The sequence below is a fragment of the Mus musculus genome, chromosome X (genome assembly GCF_000001635.26).
Source record: "Mus musculus strain C57BL/6J chromosome X, GRCm38.p6 C57BL/6J".
Lineage (NCBI taxonomy): Eukaryota > Metazoa > Chordata > Mammalia > Rodentia > Muridae > Mus > Mus musculus.
The window spans coordinates 139,346,354-139,364,036 of NC_000086.7; the positions used below are offsets into that span (position 1 = coordinate 139,346,354).

The 17,683-nt window shown below is 42.5% G+C and overlaps 1 long non-coding RNA gene and 1 pseudogene across 2 annotated transcripts in view; one reads left to right on the forward strand and one right to left on the reverse strand.

Annotated features, from left to right (window-relative positions):
* Positions 1-11,385, reverse strand: part of Platr21 (pluripotency associated transcript 21) — a 117,513-nt gene extending 106,128 nt beyond the window's left edge. The window contains exons 1-4 of one of the 2 annotated variants that reach the window (NR_045456.1): positions 11,256-11,385; positions 9,937-10,020; positions 8,651-8,748; positions 1,138-1,537 (exon numbers count right to left, since the gene is read on the reverse strand). This is a non-coding gene — a long non-coding RNA (pluripotency associated transcript 21). Of the gene's footprint in view, positions 1-1,137; positions 1,538-8,650; positions 8,749-9,936; positions 10,021-10,251; positions 10,418-11,255 lie in introns of those variants that run through there. The other variant, NR_045455.1, reaches the window with a different exon arrangement.
* Gm8061 (predicted gene 8061) lies at positions 12,114-12,967 on the forward strand (annotated as a pseudogene).

Genomic DNA, 17,683 nt, shown 5'->3' on the forward strand with positions numbered 1-17,683 from the left:
CTGCTTCACCCTCCCAAATGCTAGGATGACAGGCATGCACATTGAAGCCTGGCTTGATAATGGTATGTATGTCATTTGTGTTTCATTTTTGAGACAAGGTCTTGCAGATCAGGCAGGCCTTAAATCTCTGCTCATACCACTGGGTGACTGGGTTGACAGGCAAGTACAGACACAGTTTCCTGTGTCTCCCTGGCTGGCCACTTCCTTCTTAGGTAGAGATTCTGTACAGTCCGTAGAATGATCTACAGTAGACATTCTTTGTTTTGAATGAGTGAGTTTGTTAAGTATATAACCAGCCAACATAAACTACTCGATAGAAGGAGATCAAAATATAATCAAACATGAACCTCAAAACATCTAGCAGGGATCCAGTGAAAAGCTCCCTTAAAGATGACCAGCAAAAGTACTCAATGGAGGGATTGATTCCGTGTCTGCGTAGACCATAGTGTCCCTCCTGTGAAGTTCCTAAGTAAAACAACAAATAAAATAACATCAAAAAAAGTCAAGCCCTCACATCACCCAGAAGAAACTGAGTAGGGAAATTTCAGGCAGCTGGAAGTCCTGCCTCAAATTTTGCTTCCTGGCTGAAGCTCAGCTTCTTTTTCCCACCCCGCTGCAGGCACTTTCCCATCCCAGGATAACTACTAGTAGCATCTGTGGGAAAGAGTTTGCTCTTCTCAGAGGCACAGTGTCTTCACATTTAGGCTGGTCTGCTCTTCTCTCTCTTCCTTGTCACAGACCCGGAGGTGCCAGCCCCATCTCCAGACACCAGGCTTCAGAAGACATTTGACATAAACAAGCTTGTGTATGAACTAGAGAGCCATGGTCCCACTCTCAAGGCCAGTGTCTCAGTGAGCTCAAACAACAGAACAACTTACCAGCAAAAGCAAACGTACCTCCAGGCTGGCCTTAAGGTTGAGGCAGTTCTTCTGCCTTAGCCTCCTACGTTCTCCAAACTGGAATTTTTTTTTTTTTTTTAGGTTTTCTGAGACAGGGTTTCTCTGTATAGCCCTGGCTGTCCTGGAACTCACTCTGTAGACCAGGCTGGCCTCGAACTCAGAAATCCACCTGCCTCTGCCTCCCGAGTGCTGGGATTAAAGGCGTGCGCCACCACGCCCAGCTCAAACTGGAATTTTTGAGTTGTGGTTTTTATTTTAATAGTCCTGAGAGATTTGCTTCCTTATACCCCGTGTACAGACTCTAGGTAAAAAGAGATCGTTCCTTTTACTTTCTGCATGTCACAAAAGGCAGACCGTTTGGGAGGAGGGCTTAATACGTTCAGCATAATAGCAGAGTCCATGCATGTTTCCTCATGTAATTGTGACAGTCAATTAGGGCTGAGTTCTCTTCGATCTAGTAGATATCATTTCCATTTTAATGAAGAAGCCTCTGCTGTTAATGTAAATGAATGGGGAACTCTTCCATGGCTTGGGCTGTAATAGAAGTATCAGTCCACAGGGCCACTGGATCTTCCCAGGTAAGGACTTCAGTTGTAGTAAGTGCCCAGCATATCTCCCGAGGTTGGAGGTTGGTTACCCTAGAAAAAAAAGTGTCATCTGGCTGAGTCTGAGGGTTGTTTACACCCAAGTGTGTGGGTAAAACTGTTTACTTGCCTATTTGGTCCAGAGGATCCAGGCAGGCAGTCTTGGAGTCGTGGCACTGATTGTTGCTGGGGTATTATTGGGATAGGCAAAGTGAGAGCTAGAGTGGTTTATCTGCAGCAGTTCTCAACATGTGGGTCACAACCCCTTTGGGAGATGTAGATCAGATAATTAAATTTCAATGCATAACAGTAGCAAAATTTTACAGCTATGAAAATAATTTCATGGAGGGGGGTCACCACATCTGTATTAAAAGAGTCTTTTCATTAGGAGGTTTGAGAACAAGTGAGCTAGTTAGTGCCTCTTATTGCTTTGGTACCCACTGAAAAGTGGAAGACCCAGTATATAGGGCCAATGAAGATTAGAGGTGAGTAACGGTGTTTGCTGTTGCAGGCCATGTTTATAGATTTAACCAGAAGCCTTTGATTTGATTGGTCTTCCATAAGTCTGCTAAATCCAGGGCACTGTGATTTCTTGACTTGTTTTAGCATTAGGCATCACTGCCAGTAAGAAGGGATTATAGATGTTAGGAAGCCCCCGAGAAACAACTGAGTGGACTCAGCTCAATTCAGCATTCTCCATACTTGCCAACTCACCATGCTGTATAGCATCTATTGACCAATGAGCCCATCCCAATATCCCAGCTGATGGCAAGGTAGCAGTCTCTGTTGTCTATCTGAGAGCTGTTAGGAGGCCTAACATAGTATGTGAAACCTGCTTAGCCATAAAAATTCACACACACGCACTCGTGTGTGTGTGTGTCGGTGTCCAAATCCTGTTACTCCTACTTTCCCTATTGTGTGGAATCGTTTAGGAATGATATCACTTTCCATATCATATGATACAGTGCACTACTCCATTTTTAGTCTCTGTTAGGTGAAGCTTACATCCCAGCAGGTACCTTCTATATAGCTCATAAGCCAGGAAGCTCATCAGGGGTTAGAGCTAGGTCCTTAAGGAAAGACCTGGTCTCCGTGAAAGAAAGAAAATCTATTTTCTCCTCCACTAGAGATACGGTCTCACATTCTTGACTGTTCACATTTGCATGTTCTGTTTAAGGGGCCCAAGAAAGTTGAGGGCAAATTGTTCTCATCCATACCATAGTGATACTTTACTGCCCTTGCTTCTGAAGGGCATCAAGAGACCTTGCCACTGTCATAACACCTTCAGACTCTTGGCTTCCTACCTCCCACCTGGCAACACTTTAGTTAACTACCACACTGAGCAAAGCCCAGAATGGGTCTGGTGATTTAGAGTACCTGTTCAGTAGGGTAAACCACTTAATTCAGAAGGTTGAGAGGAACAGAAACAAAAACTTTCTTTTACTTAGTCACTGGCTTAGCCCAAGGATCTGGGGAAGGATGCCCTTTGACAGATGATTTCAAATGATGCCTTCTTGCCACAGCAAATCCCAGTTAGAGAACAATAAGGTGACACTAATCGTTTATACAGTTCTCTCTCCAAACTATGATTAAGAGAGAAGCCTTGGCCTGACAAAGTGACTTGTTATCTTATTTACATGCTACAGCAATCCCCAGGAACAAAGAAATGTCTTCTCTACAAATGTCCAGGGAGTCAAGAATGACCTACTGTCAGATCAGAGGTTCACCGCCCCGCCTTTCTCTATTTGGGCCCACAGGGCAGGCTGACATTTTCATGAAGCTCCATGTCTCTGGCTCCCAATCAGTTGCAGAAGCATTGCTTCACTAAAATGCCAATGTTGCTGCCTCATTAGGCTAATGAGGCACAGGAGGAGGCCATAACAAATACAAAGTTGCTAGTATGGAGCGATGCTGCACTGACCTGGGAGCATACCAAATTTTGATTCCCAACCATAAAACACCGCCTAGGAGAAATCGGTCAATTGATTGTTCTGCTGGCTGATTAATTTCCTGATTAACACCCAAATTCTCTCCTTTCCTCAGCACCACTTGTGCTGACTTTAAGGGATTTTAGGGCTGATGGAGGCAAAAGATAGGCTCTCCAAGGTGGCAATAGCACACAAGGAGATTTACTTAGAGTACACTTTGACCGGTTTACACGAGATGGATAGCCCACATAATCAGAGACCTTCCAGGAAAAGAAAAAGCCCAAGATGATAGGGAGATCAGAGAGTGGACCTATATGTCTCCTTGATGGAATTTGGCAACAGGGTGAGAAGTCTTTGGGTCAAGGAATGCACACAGCGGTGTAATTGGGGGCTTTTATAATGATAACCTTTAACTCCTCTATGGGTAACAGCTGTCCGGTGCAGTTTTGTGGGGAATGCAAATCAGGCAGTCGGTGGCTAAAATCTGCTTATTTTGAATATATTGAAAACAACTGAGTGTGTAAAATTCGAGTTTGGTGCCAGCCAGCTTTTGCACTAATGCTTTCTAGCTTGCCGTGAAAAAGAAAACGACATAGAGTCAGTATGCAGAAGTCCTTTGTATCTTTTATATACCAATGTCTATGTTGTAAATAAGTGGGTCTGCTCCAGTACGAGTGCTTGTAGTTGTGTGACTATATAGGTATGCATATTCATGTATATGAGTGAATATATAAACATATATTTGGCTATTTTTTGTCTCTGAGTATGCATTACATGTTTTGTGTGTTGTTAATATGTGAGCATCTGTGAGTCAGTTTCTAAATCATGTGTACTGATCCTAGTATGTGTTTATTTGTGGATAAATGTGTAAGCTTGTTCGTGTGCAGATATATTAGTAACTAAATGTAAGCATATAATATGTGCATGTGTGTGAATATGTGAACGTAACTTTGTATATTCTCATGTGACTATAAATGTCTATTTGTATAAACATAACAGCAGAAGGATGTCTGGTTGTGTGCAAGTGGAAGGGAATAAGCATAGAAGTGATGTGAATATGTTTATGATGAATGATTATGTGAATGACTCCTACTGTGTTAATATACAGTCAGGATCATGTTTCTGAGTGAATGTGCATTGTAGTTATAAACAAAATCTTGTGTAGATGAAAACTTTCATCCACAAAGTATCCTCTGCATGTGGATATATTCTTGATTTGGAAAGAATTATGGTGGCAAATATAGATGTGAATGTGTGCCTGTGAGTAAACAGTAAATATTTGGGTGGGTACGTGTCCAAATTACTGATATATTTGTATGTTTAACCAGCTTATCTGTGTGAAGGAGTACACAAAAATGTATCAGTGTAAGTCTGATAATAATGTGAATGAAAATGCAGGCAAGTATCCTTAAGAGATTGCATGAGGATTTTCATGTTCTTCTATATTAATATTTAGTATGTTTATGTGTTGGTGATCAGTTTTGTGTGAGCACAAGTATGTGTGGATAAAAGTTGAGCATTCATGTTTTGCTTATGTAGCGTGTGTTTCTATGAATTGACTTATAAGCATAGTTATATGGGTGATTTAAACTAAAATGAACATTCATTTGAAAATCAGTATGGAATGACTTCTGCAAATTTGTGTGTATGTTCGTTCATCTCAGGCATGCCTATATATTCTAAGTGTATTTATATGTGTTGATGTATAAACAAGCTCAAAGCTGAGAGTTGAGTCAGTGGTTAAAGGAACCTGTTGCCTTTGCAGATGACCTGAGTTCAATTCCTGGCATTCACATGGTTAGCCCACAGTCACCTCTAATTCTAGTTCTAATGCCTCCTGTCTTACCTCTACAGGCACTCTATAAATGTGGTTCACAGACATATAGTTACAAAAATCCATACACATAAAATAAATATAAGTAAAGTACTTTCAAAACTGTATACAGCTCATGTGTATGAGTGTGACAATAAATAATTTTAAGTGAAATGAAGGTATCAGATTAAGTGTACATTTGTGTGAGTTAATTTGCAAATATGTAAGTATGTTATACCTTCAAGTGCATGTGAGTATCTTGAGTTATGTGTGTGAATGAAGAAATTGGGTATTTGTATGGGCATTTTCACATAACTATAATTTTTATGTGTATGTTAAATTAAAATATATTGAGCAAAATATCTGTGCATATAGAAAATAAGCTTATTAGTATATGTATCTTGATATGTAGTCCTATATTTAAACTAAAATGAACATTCATTTGAAAATCAGTATGGAATGACTTGTGCAAATTTGTGAATATATGTGTTCATATGTAAGTGAATCTATGACTACTTCTGTGTGTTGTAGTTTCAATGTGAGAGTGTGATTGAATATCTAGGAATGGAATCTAAGTGATTCTTCCTTTTGAAGTTGTTCTTCCAGCCTCTGTGTTATTGCCTTTCAGCGATAGGACTCAAAATATGACCACAGATTTTAAAATGCATAAAGCCATAAAGCGAATTCACAGCGCATGTTTATTATTTTTTGACAGTTCAAAGTGGCTATCACTGGGTCTAAAGCCAAGCCATTCTTCCGTGTGTATTACATCATACTGCTGTTATGGAAATATGCGTGACCCTCATCACTCTGCCTGCTGGCTTCACTGTAGGCTGACTGCCCAGAAGCTGAGCTGCAGAAACAAATGGGTTATTTCAAGTCCAGTGCTTCAGAAAGCAAGTGCAATTGGACATGAGTGTCTAAATGACTCCTGTGAAGTGAATGCTTCCCCATGTGAGGGGAAAAGCCAGATTTCAGTATTCAGGGGTATTGTAAACAAATGCTTGAGAAGTGCTATCTAGTTATAAGGGCTTCCTACAGCACAGTTCTTGAGAATAACTTTTGAGGCCCCTTGCATGGCTGTATGGAATTGTAGCTGTGTTTGGCAGTTAGTAAGTGAGATTAAATTGCCAGCTCTGTCCTCCCAATCCCAAGGTCAGACTTCTTATCATAGATCATTTTGTGTCATTTAAGAAGAAGAAAAAAAATCTGTGGTCCCTTTTGGTGGAACTCTGGGTGACCTTAAAGTTCAAACACAGAGCCCTGGCTAAGGGCTCTTGGATGAAGGAGCAAATGGAAGCCGAAATGACATGTGCTTCTCCAGACCATGTAGATGTAGGCCATAAAAATATTTCCTTAACAAGAGTGGACACCTTCTGTGCTAGCAAATAACTCAAGTATTCCCACATCTCTAATGGGATAATTGAATGGAAACCTCCAGATAAATTACCTAAATGTTTCTTTGGAAGGATGGCTTCAGCCTAATAGTGCAGTCCTCCCCAAGGAACTTAAGAGGGCAATACAAGAACAATTTCTTCCCAGTGCTGAAAGGGTAGGTGCACGAAGCATCCCTCACTCTACAACATTGTAGTGTCTCTGCCATACCAAGAACTAAAAATGAAGCCTCGGGGAGCTGCTTTTCAGAGCTCTGTGACAATCCAGTTTGATTTCTTATCTGCTCCTGTCCCTCCACCCATTGCTCCAGCCCCTCTTCTCAAGAAAACAATAAACCTCCTACTTGAAAATGACAAGGACAGAGTCACCTAGGCATTTGCCTGTGGACTCTGAGCAAAGTGAAAGAATTCTGGGTAGGAATTCAATATAGGAACCTGGAGGCAGGAGCTGATGCAGAAGCCACGGAGAAATGCTGCTCACTGGCTTGTTCCCCACAGCTTGCTCAGCCTGCTTTCTTATAGCACCCAGGACCACCAGCCCGGGAGTGGCACCAGCCACAGTGAACTGAGTCGTCCCACATCAATCAAGACAGGACACCACAGGCTGATGTGGTGGGAACATTTTTCTCAATTGAGGTGCTCTATTACAAAACGACTCAAGCTCCTGTCAAGTAGACAAAAACTAGCCAGGACACTTAATCCATTTTCATATTTCAACTTGACATACAAATGCATTTCTAATTAGCTTTGAACTTTCCTTCCTTGATCACCCCTAAAGTCTCTTAGTAGTAGTAATAATATCACAATAAGAAGCATTGCAACTTTTAAAAGGGCTCCAGTCTTTACACATTTGAGCGGGTTAGAAGTTCAATCTCTTTAAAGCATCCAAAGTCTCTTTCAAAGTTTGCCTCTCTAAAATAGTCAAAGTATCTTTAAAAACAATACCCATCGTCTCTCCAAAATTCCAAAGTGTCTTTTATTGTGCTCTCTTATAAAATCAAAATAAAAGTAAATACTCTGTTATTCCAAGTGGAAATGAAATGAAATGAAGACATGACTGTCCCTGGGTATGGTTGAAGAGGTGGTTTTTGTTATCAATATGAGTTAAGAATACCACCAGAGGCATCTGGAAGAGTCCAGAGCATGGAGAGGGGAGTAGACTGTATCAGGTCAGGAGAGGGGAGAGCAAGAGAGGAAGATTAATAAGGAGGGGGAGGGAACAAAAAGGGAGGAAGGAGCAAAGGGGAAAGCCAAGGGAACCAAGAGATATTTTTGTGTGGCAAAAGTGGCAGTCAGAAGCTCAGGAAAGGGAACCAAAGCCCATGGGCTGGAGAGGGTTAGGTCAGTGTGAACGGAACTTCGGGGAGTCATGGGTACTGAGCAAGCCTTGTATGCTAATAGGTACCATAGTTAGCCATCTGTCCCCAGGTTCTTTAGGATCTGACAGAAATAACCAAGGCACGATGATTGTTATTGGGGAGTCCGCCAGAGTTGGCCACTCAGACACTGTTTGCAGTCAATTTAAATTCTTTATTCCAGCTGGTTGGGACTACACTCAGATACTCAGAACCTAAGTTATAAGCCTGAATGTCTAGAGCATGGGGATTTTAAAGGCAAAAACCACATCCTGGCATCTGGCTCGGGAGCTGCAAGGGGTTTTACAGAAGCAAACAGTGCAACAGAAGCTAAGATAAGCAGTTAGCCAGAGGAGGTACCACCCAGGCAGGCAGTTTAACAAGCTAAAATATACAATTCTCTTGAGAGGATGGTTTGCACAAACAGGCAAGTTAACAGAAGCTAAGTTAATCATGGTATCTTGACCTCCGGTTCCTAGAATAGAATTGGGTAATTTTCCATTGGATTTTCTGTTAAACCTGAAATGGCTTCAGTAGGAATATAAGATGGAGAAACGACTGTATTGTCTTGCCCTGTCACATCATAAAGCAAAACTAAAGCCCAACAGTATTAAAAACAACTCAATGTCAGACACCCAGGATTCACTTATGAATTTTCTGGACTCCAAACGGCTTACCCCCTTACGCTCATTGTCTCCCAGGCTCAGGTTAGCTCCACTCCACAGCTGCTGCTGTTCTTGTTGGTGATCTCTTGGTACTGGCATAATGTGCTATTCTGTTTGAGAAAATAAAAGCAGCTAATAACACCTGCAACTGGGTCACACCTTCATTACTAACTTCTCCTGGACTCTCTTTGGGGACTGTGAACTTGCTGCTTGATGCCACGCCCTGTCTCCCCTCTCCCCCCTTCTCTCCCTCTCTCTCCTTCAATTCTGAAATCGAACTTTGGCTGCCACCATGAGATACAGCCTAACCACCCTACACACCCTCCATACATAAGTTTCTATGTGCTGACACTCTGGAAATCCTTCAAGACTATTGCAGCCCCCAATGATGCTGGTCTCTTTCACCACTGCTAATTCTTCAGCTCTAGCTAACCAGCATTGATTGACTCTGTATAGCCAGGGTTTCACTTTAATGGATCTGGTCTCTCATTGACCACAGCAAATTCTTAAGCCCTGTTTGATCCGAAACACAGATTCTTAATGCTCAAAACATCAGACATAGCTGATAGTATTTAAGGAACTCTTACACTTCCCTCTGAAACTTCACAGACCTTGCCTCCATCATCTGTACTACTCCCAGCATCTTCTAAGTTCCCACCAAATAGCAGCTCATTAAACATTGAGCAGTCAGAGGTTTTTCTAGGGTCGAAAGAATGTGTGCCCAAGTGCCTGTCCTATAGTGCATAACAAGTAGAGAAGAAAACTCTGGCTTGAGAATGTACCCTACGTATCTAGATCTGCATGTTATGTTCCTTTTACACACAAACTTTTGGCTTGGTACCTTCACAAGGAGCAGAGAAAGGACTAAAAACCTGTACATATGAAAGCGGAGGGATGGGTGAAGCAAAAAGCCTAAAGACTGGATGTCTCTGGGTTGCTCCACTCACTCTGCAGGTGCGGAGGCACCTGGGGAGTGTGGCCGGTCAGGTTATTGAGTGAAATATTTTACATTGTTAGCTCAATGGCCTCAAAAGGCTCTGGCTAATAGAAGAGTTGAAATCTGCTCTCAGATGGAAACCACATCCTGTCAGCACCTGTCTAGACCCCGTGAACCACAGCCTCATTTGCAGCCTTGATTTTACTTGAACGTGGGAGCTGCCAATCATCAGGAAATGCCCTATGCTCAGAACATAGCAATGTCTCAAGCAGCAGACAGCATCTCAGGCATCAACTTCCAGGGGCCTCCTGCAGACATGTAGCCCAGCCCAGTCTGTCAGAAGCACATACACCCTTCTTACCTCTCCCACTGCTGAAGCAAGTAGAAGCAGCAGCAATCGGGCAGAATGGATGTTCCCACACATGTTTTTTTTTTCCCCCAGAGGCTGGAAAACAGTGATTCGGTGCATGCATGTTACCAGACAGGATACGGTGTTAAAGGATACACATTCTAAAAAGTAAACAGGGAGGAAGCAGCCAGGTGGGAGCCTCAGAGAAACGCACTGATTCAACTCCCTAAAGAGCATAACATGAAGTCAAAAGGAGCAAATTCTCCAGAGTGGTGGGCTCTTCCTTCCAGGGGTACCCGATTCATTTAAGAAAAGCAGCCTACTCACAGTGACCTTCTGAGCTGAGCCACACTGTTTATGTTCTCTGCTCAAAGCCACATCGCCTTATCTTGATGGTATGAAGTGCCAATTCCACCTAAGCCTTGTTCTTGCACATCTGTTCCCAGGGCTGAATATGTGGCACAAGGTGCAGAAAGAGCATCTTACTCACATTGCAGAAATGGATGATGTTTATTCAGTAAAAGCGATCTCAGATTCTTAAGGGGGCAGGGCTGTCTTCGCAAAGACCTGTTTTCAGTGAATTAGCATTTTACTAATCAATGGTTTCTAGTCTGGAAATGTCGAAGATAATGTCATATGTGCATACTCAGTGATAGTGCGAGGGAGCTGGCTTTTTCCCGAGTTCCCTGATTTATGCACTCCAAATATCCAAGATTATTATGAGTACCGTTTTCTTCCAAAGAGCAGCTTGTGAGATCACTAAGAGCCTGCACTGTGTGAAAATCTGCTGTACCCTTGTCCATCTACCTATTTTGTTATTGGTTCATGTTCACTTTGGGTGAGCCTTATACGAACATGTTCTTCATTATTTTTAACATAAAATTTTATTTTTAATAATTCCAAAGTGAGGAGGCTGGGAAGATGGCTCAGTGGGTAAAAGGACTTACAGTACGAATGTGAAGACCTGAGTTTGATCCCCGTCATGCATGCAAAATCCAGGCATGGTTATATATGCCTGTAATCCCAGTGTTGGGACCTTGAAGCCAAGTGAATCTGAGAGATTGCTGGCCAGCTAGCTTGGCCAAATCCATAAACCAAAGGTTCAGTGAGAGACTGTCTGTCAAGAAATAGAACAGAGGATGGTAAGGCAGGACACCTAACATTCTCCTCTGGCTTCCACACACAGGTGGGAACAAGCCGGCGCGCGGACACACACACACACACACACACACACACACACAAACATGTAAGCATCACACACACACAAATATTCTAAAGTGAGTACTTGAAGGCCTTGGTTCAGTATCCTCTTGCTATTATAAAATACTTGCCCTGACCGTGGGGAAACTCCCTCGCAGATACCATGACTGGATGGCTCTTCCCAGCTTTTCATAAAATGGAGGACTCCCTTTTGCAGCAGAGAGTCCCTTGTCTGGGGAGCCTAACCCCACACAGCCTCTCCCGCCGGCTGCCAAGGAACCGACCTACAAACTAACCCCTCCCCCATAAGAACCCACCCAGCAGGTACCTGAGATTCCTGAAATGCCTCTCCATGCAAATGAGACAATTCACAGAACTTGAAACTCCAGCCAAGGAGTTTCATTTACCCTGTGAACTCCTTTCCACTCTCCAAAGTCGATATAGAGCCCTGTTCCACCCCCAAATAAAGGCTATGCGTACAAGCCTGCCCCAGATACAGGTATGCACACAAGACTGTCTTAAGAGAGCTGTTTCATTGAAAACCTTGGCAGAAGGCTTTCTTTCTCCACTCGCGCCACTCCCTTCTCCCCTCTCCCACACTCACTCCCCAGCTGGACTGGGATCCTCCAGAACCCCACCCATTCCAGACTCCACTTCATCCCTGAGAGAGAGGGGGGTGGGGATGGAAGACAAGGAACCACAGCTGGACCCCCAAATGCATACTTCACTGATGAAAGCAGTTAAAGAGAGAAAAGCTCTATTTGGTTCACAATTTCAGGGTCCAGTCCATCAAGGTGGAGAAGTAGCAAATTATAGCCAAAGTCAAAAGCAGCACTGAGATAACACAGTTTCTGTTCCTGCTCTATTCTTTCATCTTCTCACTTAGCTCAAGAGCCCAGCCTGGGGGGCGAGGGGGGGGCGGCGGGGGCTCTGGGGCCACGCAGGGGTGGGGGGGGCGGGCTAGCGCTGACGCGGACCCACAGTCCTTAGGACTTGTTTCTCATGATCCCCGGTGCCACAAGACCACCATCTTTAAGGATGCCAGGAAGTGGAGCACTGTGTTCGAACTGAAGCGCATCTTCGAGCGCATCCTCAAGCGGCCGCCAGAGGAGCAGCGGCTTTACAAGGGTGACCAGCTCCCTGATGATGGCAAAACTCTGGGCGAATATGGCTTCACTAGCCAGACAGCATGGCCATAGGCCCCAGCCACGGTGGGCCTGGCCTTCTGAGTGAAAGGAAATAAAACTTGAGACCTGTCATTCATGTAATGTATGTCAAATAGCCCAAAGAGTTGTTTATGAGCTTTGAAACCTGGGGCTGAGAACATAGCAGAACAGACCAGGACATGCCCGGGCAGGCCCATCGCCTCCCTATCTCCCACCCCTCTGACCTAAGTTAAATGTTAACAGGCTGCTGATGTTTAAATGGACCAATCATGTGAAACCGCGCCAATTCCTCCCCCAGCCCCACTCCTTTTCTATAAAAACCCCTAGCTTCCAAGCCTCGTGGTCGAATCCACTGTCTCCTGTGTGAGATACGTTTCGACCCGGAGCTCCGCCATTAAAATACCTCTTGTTGTTACATCAAGGTGTTATGTTCTATTCGTGATTCTTGGGTGCACGCTGAATCGGGAGTTGAGTGGGGGTTTCCCCACTAGGTTCTTTCACGAGCAGATGACACCTTCGAAGCTCTTCGCATCGAGCCCTTCTCCAGCCCTCCAGAGCTTCTAGAGGTGATAAAGCCACAGGATTCTGGAGGCAGTGCCAATGAACAAGCTGTGCAGTGAGGGCCTTGGCCTACCCCCTAGAGACCCATTCCCCCAATAAAAAAAGATTTGGCTGTCAAAAAAAAAAAAAAAAAAAAAAAAGCCCAGCCTATAAGACCACAGGCTGGAATTTTATTCAGGATAAGCAGAAACTAGATTTGGTTTACTTAATAAGGAGGCGTCAAAGGGCCTGGGGGCAGCATAGCTGGATGTTCCTCTCCTCAGTTACAAACCTGATCTCTAAGCCCCACGGCCTGGATAGGAGGTGATTAGAGTCTCACAGGCACAAAACACGAAGGAGACACCTATTTGCATTTGGACTTTGGCCACTTTCCATGTTTTTGTTGTTGTTAATGATTTTATTTTACTGCTTGAAATTCTCCATATACATAGTGATAGTTGATAGATTATTTCTCCACCATCAGTGAAATGAGCCAATCTAAACCAGATTAGATTATATTAGAGCAGGTTTATTGGGACGCTACACCCATGCAAGTTCACTGGCCCCAAGGACTAAGACCAGGGAAGTCCCTCTGGGAAAGAGGAGGTAGGCAGGTGAGGGAGAGAGAAAGGGGCATGCATACAGAGAGAGAGAAGAGAAGAAGAAGAGAGTCCAAAATGTTTGGATTATATAGGGAGGAGCCTCTGGGGAACTGGCAGCCCAGCCCTGGGCTAGAAAGTTCTGGGTTGGGGGCAGGGTGTGCCAGATAGGGACTGAGGGATGCTGGGAGATCCAAGAAGCCAGATCTTTTTTGAGATGTAAAATATGTACCTCAGTCCCTTGTCCTGGGTCTGAAACCAAACAGTAATATTCTGTCTGGTACTGTGAATACATCCTCATATAAACAATGCCTCAGGCATGTTATAATGCTGTTACCCATAAGTTCGATGATAATAAAACAACAGTGTGTGACAATGACCTGTAAGTAAACCAATGAGGTATGTTTTTGAAATACTTATTAGAATTTATGCATGTTAGTGTGAGTGTCTGCCATGTGTGAGCCTGCAGAGGCTCAAAATGAGTGCCAGATCTGGAGTTGGAGTTTCAGGCAATTGTAAGCTGTCCTATGTAGGTGCTGGGATCTGAATTCAAGTCCTCTGGAAAAGTAACAGGTGTGTTTTGTTTGTTTGTTTGTTTGTTTGTTTTGTTTGTTTTGTTTTGTTTTGTTTTTAAACTACTTTCCAGGGCTAAGAAAACATGTTTTTTGTTTTTTTTTTTTTGTTTTTTTTTTTTTTTTTGGTTTGGTTTGGTTTTTTGTTGTTGTCGTTGTTGCTGTTTTTGAGGCAGAGTTTCTTTCTCTGTGTAGCCTATGCTGTCCTGGAACTCACTTGTTCTGAACCCTTTGAACTCATGTAGATCTGCCTGCCTCTGCCTCCCAATTGCTGTGACTAAAGGGATGTGTCACCACTGCCTCACAATAAAACACATTTTAAAAGGTATTTTTTAAAGAAATAAACATACAATCAAGTTTCCTTCGGATGATTGATTAAAATGTTGTGACAAGACATTAACCCATATCTTGGTACATAGTTTAAAATTCATTAGTTCATGACACACAGGAACTCTTTAGAGAAAACAAAAGTACCATAAATTTTCTACTACCCAAATGCAGATATCTGTTATGTGACACATTCATATATAAACTGTCATTGTTACTATACAACATAAGGCAGAGAAAAATAGATTCCTCCATGGTCAATTAACATTTGTGGGTGGCCCAGAAACCCCAGGGGTCATGGCTGAAGGACACCCAAGATTCTATCAGGGAAGACTATCTTGAATACATTAATAAGAGCATCTACTCATTTTGATTAGGATATATCCGAGATAAATTTTGCTGGAGGGGGACCCACTGAAGATGTGCCAATTTGAAATGGTAAAGCCAGTGAGGTTAAAAATGGTTCATTGGGACTGTATTGTCATCAGAACCTCAGAAACAAAAGATGTTGATTTGCATTCACATGATGGGTGATAAGAAGGTTAAGATCTGGTTTTCTACAGTGCAGTAATGCAATACCCCCTGGTCTACTAGGTTAGTTTAAGGAGTTTTACAGTAGTGCCAAGACCCTACATTATGTTCAGGGCAATGATAAACACTTTCTCTCTGAGAATACTTAATGAGTAGGTCAGACAAATCTCTTCAGAGAAGGATAACATTCATGGCATTTCATAGCAGCCCCTGGAGGACATTGGATACAGTTCTGATCGTGCCTAGCAAAGACTGCAATAGGAGGACCACTGAGATAACCCATGGGTAGCCATGATATGTGGCTAGCATTTCCCTTTGGAAGTGGTGACAACCTATAGTTGCAAGGCTGTCAATATAGGAAGTGAACAGAATATACTAGCCAAATAGATAATGGGAAGATATTTCCTTGTGCATGCTGAATGGATCCAATAATCTGAAAGATTTTAAGGGATGAAACCATAAGATTTAAGGCTGCTATAATAAACCATGTGACACAATTCATTATTTTTAGGATTAAGAACAGAATGAACTGCTTTATTAAGTGGACTCTGTGTGGGCTGATCAGTTCTTTGCTCTCATTGGGTCTTATATAACAGATTTCAATCCTTGAAGGTGTTGGTTTTAATTTGCTTTCAGCCATATTAACTGTTTTAATTGGGAGTTCATGGGGCCTTGTTAAGCAATTTGTCAAGAGCTAATTTTAATTTATTATTGATTGAGAACAAGTGTCTATCCACTATAGAATATTTTAAGATAATATGTGTTATAGGCACAAGGATTTTAGACAATAGTTCTGATGGTCAAGGTAAAGTATATCTATTTTCCCTGTAAATTATGTTTAGTAGCATAATATTATAGAGAAGAATCACGTTTAAGTTTCGAGATTCCCCCAGATACAATAGTTAATTTAGATTCAATGTTGATTAAAGCCAGTTGATGTATCTTAGCAGATGTTCATTAATGAAACCATGTTGTAGAAGAACAAAAGATCAAAAGACAATGTGATTTAATTGTTTTATTGCACACATTTTTTTAAACGTATGTTTTACTGTATTTTTACAAATTTTTGTTTTCCAGTTAGGTAAAATCTTGAAGTTTGGTTTTTATTGCAAGTTTTGTTTGTTTCCTCATAGATTCTGATTTGTTACTTTCATTTCTTCTCAGTTGTTAGTTATTGGGTATCCTTCACAGTCTACAACTTAGGTCAATGAAATGAAGCCATCTCCTTCTAGGGTCATGCTATGAAATATTAAGTAAAAATTCTTCTATGATATTTTATAATATTATGGTATTTCTAGTCAATAGATTTGTGGCTTTGGGGTTTGCCTCCAGCCAATAACATCTGGTCAGACTTTCTGGGTAGTTGTTGAACAAGTATTATTAGGTTTGTAATACTCTACTTTTGGTAACTATATCCTCCATGGAGTGACAACTAACTTTTCCAAGGTACGGTCCATGTCTAGATGTGAGGAGCGGGTGTGGCAGCAGTCCCAAAGGCGCCAGGGACTGCAGCTAAGTCGTATGACTTGCACCTGACTTCCTCATACATCTGATTATAAGCCACAAACATCATGAGAGCTGCGCAGGTGTACCAGGATACTGGTGAATCCATTTTGATAGAGATATGCCCCTGCTGCCCTGATTAGCTGAAGCTGCGTGCCTGGTGAGGTGGCGTGGCCTGCTGTGAGTGGATGGGAACTGAGAGTATATAAGAGTGAGAGGCCCAGGGTTTGGGGGAGATATAAACAAGAAGAAAGATGAAGACTGAATAAACTGCTGTTAGAAGGTCTGGTGGTCGTGTCGTTCTTGCTGGTCGAGAGCAGATGCGACATCTAGACAGGTCATTTATCTATGGCTTATATTGGGTCCATTAAGCTGTTTTCAAGATTAACCCTTTCACTTGCTAGTAAGCCACAAAAACACAGACAGCTAAAGTGCACTGAACAGAATTGATTTTCAGTGCAAGAGAAGTTTATTACCAAATGTGTTTTTCTCTGTTCTTATCAGTACCTGGATCACAGGTCATCTTGGATGTGAACTTCAATAGCCCTGGTACCAGGACAGTATGCGTAACAATGACCAAGGAAGCAGAAGCACAGGAGATGGGAAGAGTCACTACTTTTACCTGCCATGAAACCTAACAAAAGGCAACCCGCAGCAGTCCTAAGGTTAGACACAGTGGATGCCTACAGAGAATCAGGAGTCCCAACCACAGTAATCAGGATTCAAGGAATGACAGGCAAAGAAATGTATTGCTTGGGGACTAGAGAATGGCTACCCAGTAAAAGAGCCTATACTGTTCTTGCCAAGGACCCTGCTGAGAAGCTCACAACCATCTGCAACTGCAATGCCATGAGTTCCAACAACCTCTTTTGGTCTTTGTGGGTACTTTCACTAACATGTATAGATCCACACACAGACATGCATGTATGCATAATTCAAATTAAGTATTTTTGGAAAACAAAGGAATAGAGGTGGAAATGTTGCCCAGAGATGAAGAGCACTTGCTGCTCTTACAAGGACCTGAGTTTGAACCCCAGCACCCACATGGCAGCTTACAACATCTGTAACTCCAGTTCCAAGAGACCCAGTGCCTTCTTCTGGCATCAGTGGGCACTAGGTACATGCATAAGGCAAGTACAACCTTCACATACATAAAATAAATTCATAACATTTTTTAAAAAAGAAACAGGAAAAAAAGGAATGTGTTGTCTATGCCTTTACAGGTAAGAGCCTCAGAGACCACCTGTCAAATTTAGGCCAAGCATGATGTCATGTCACAGTAGGGTATAATTAAGTAATTTCAATTCGATATACAATAAAG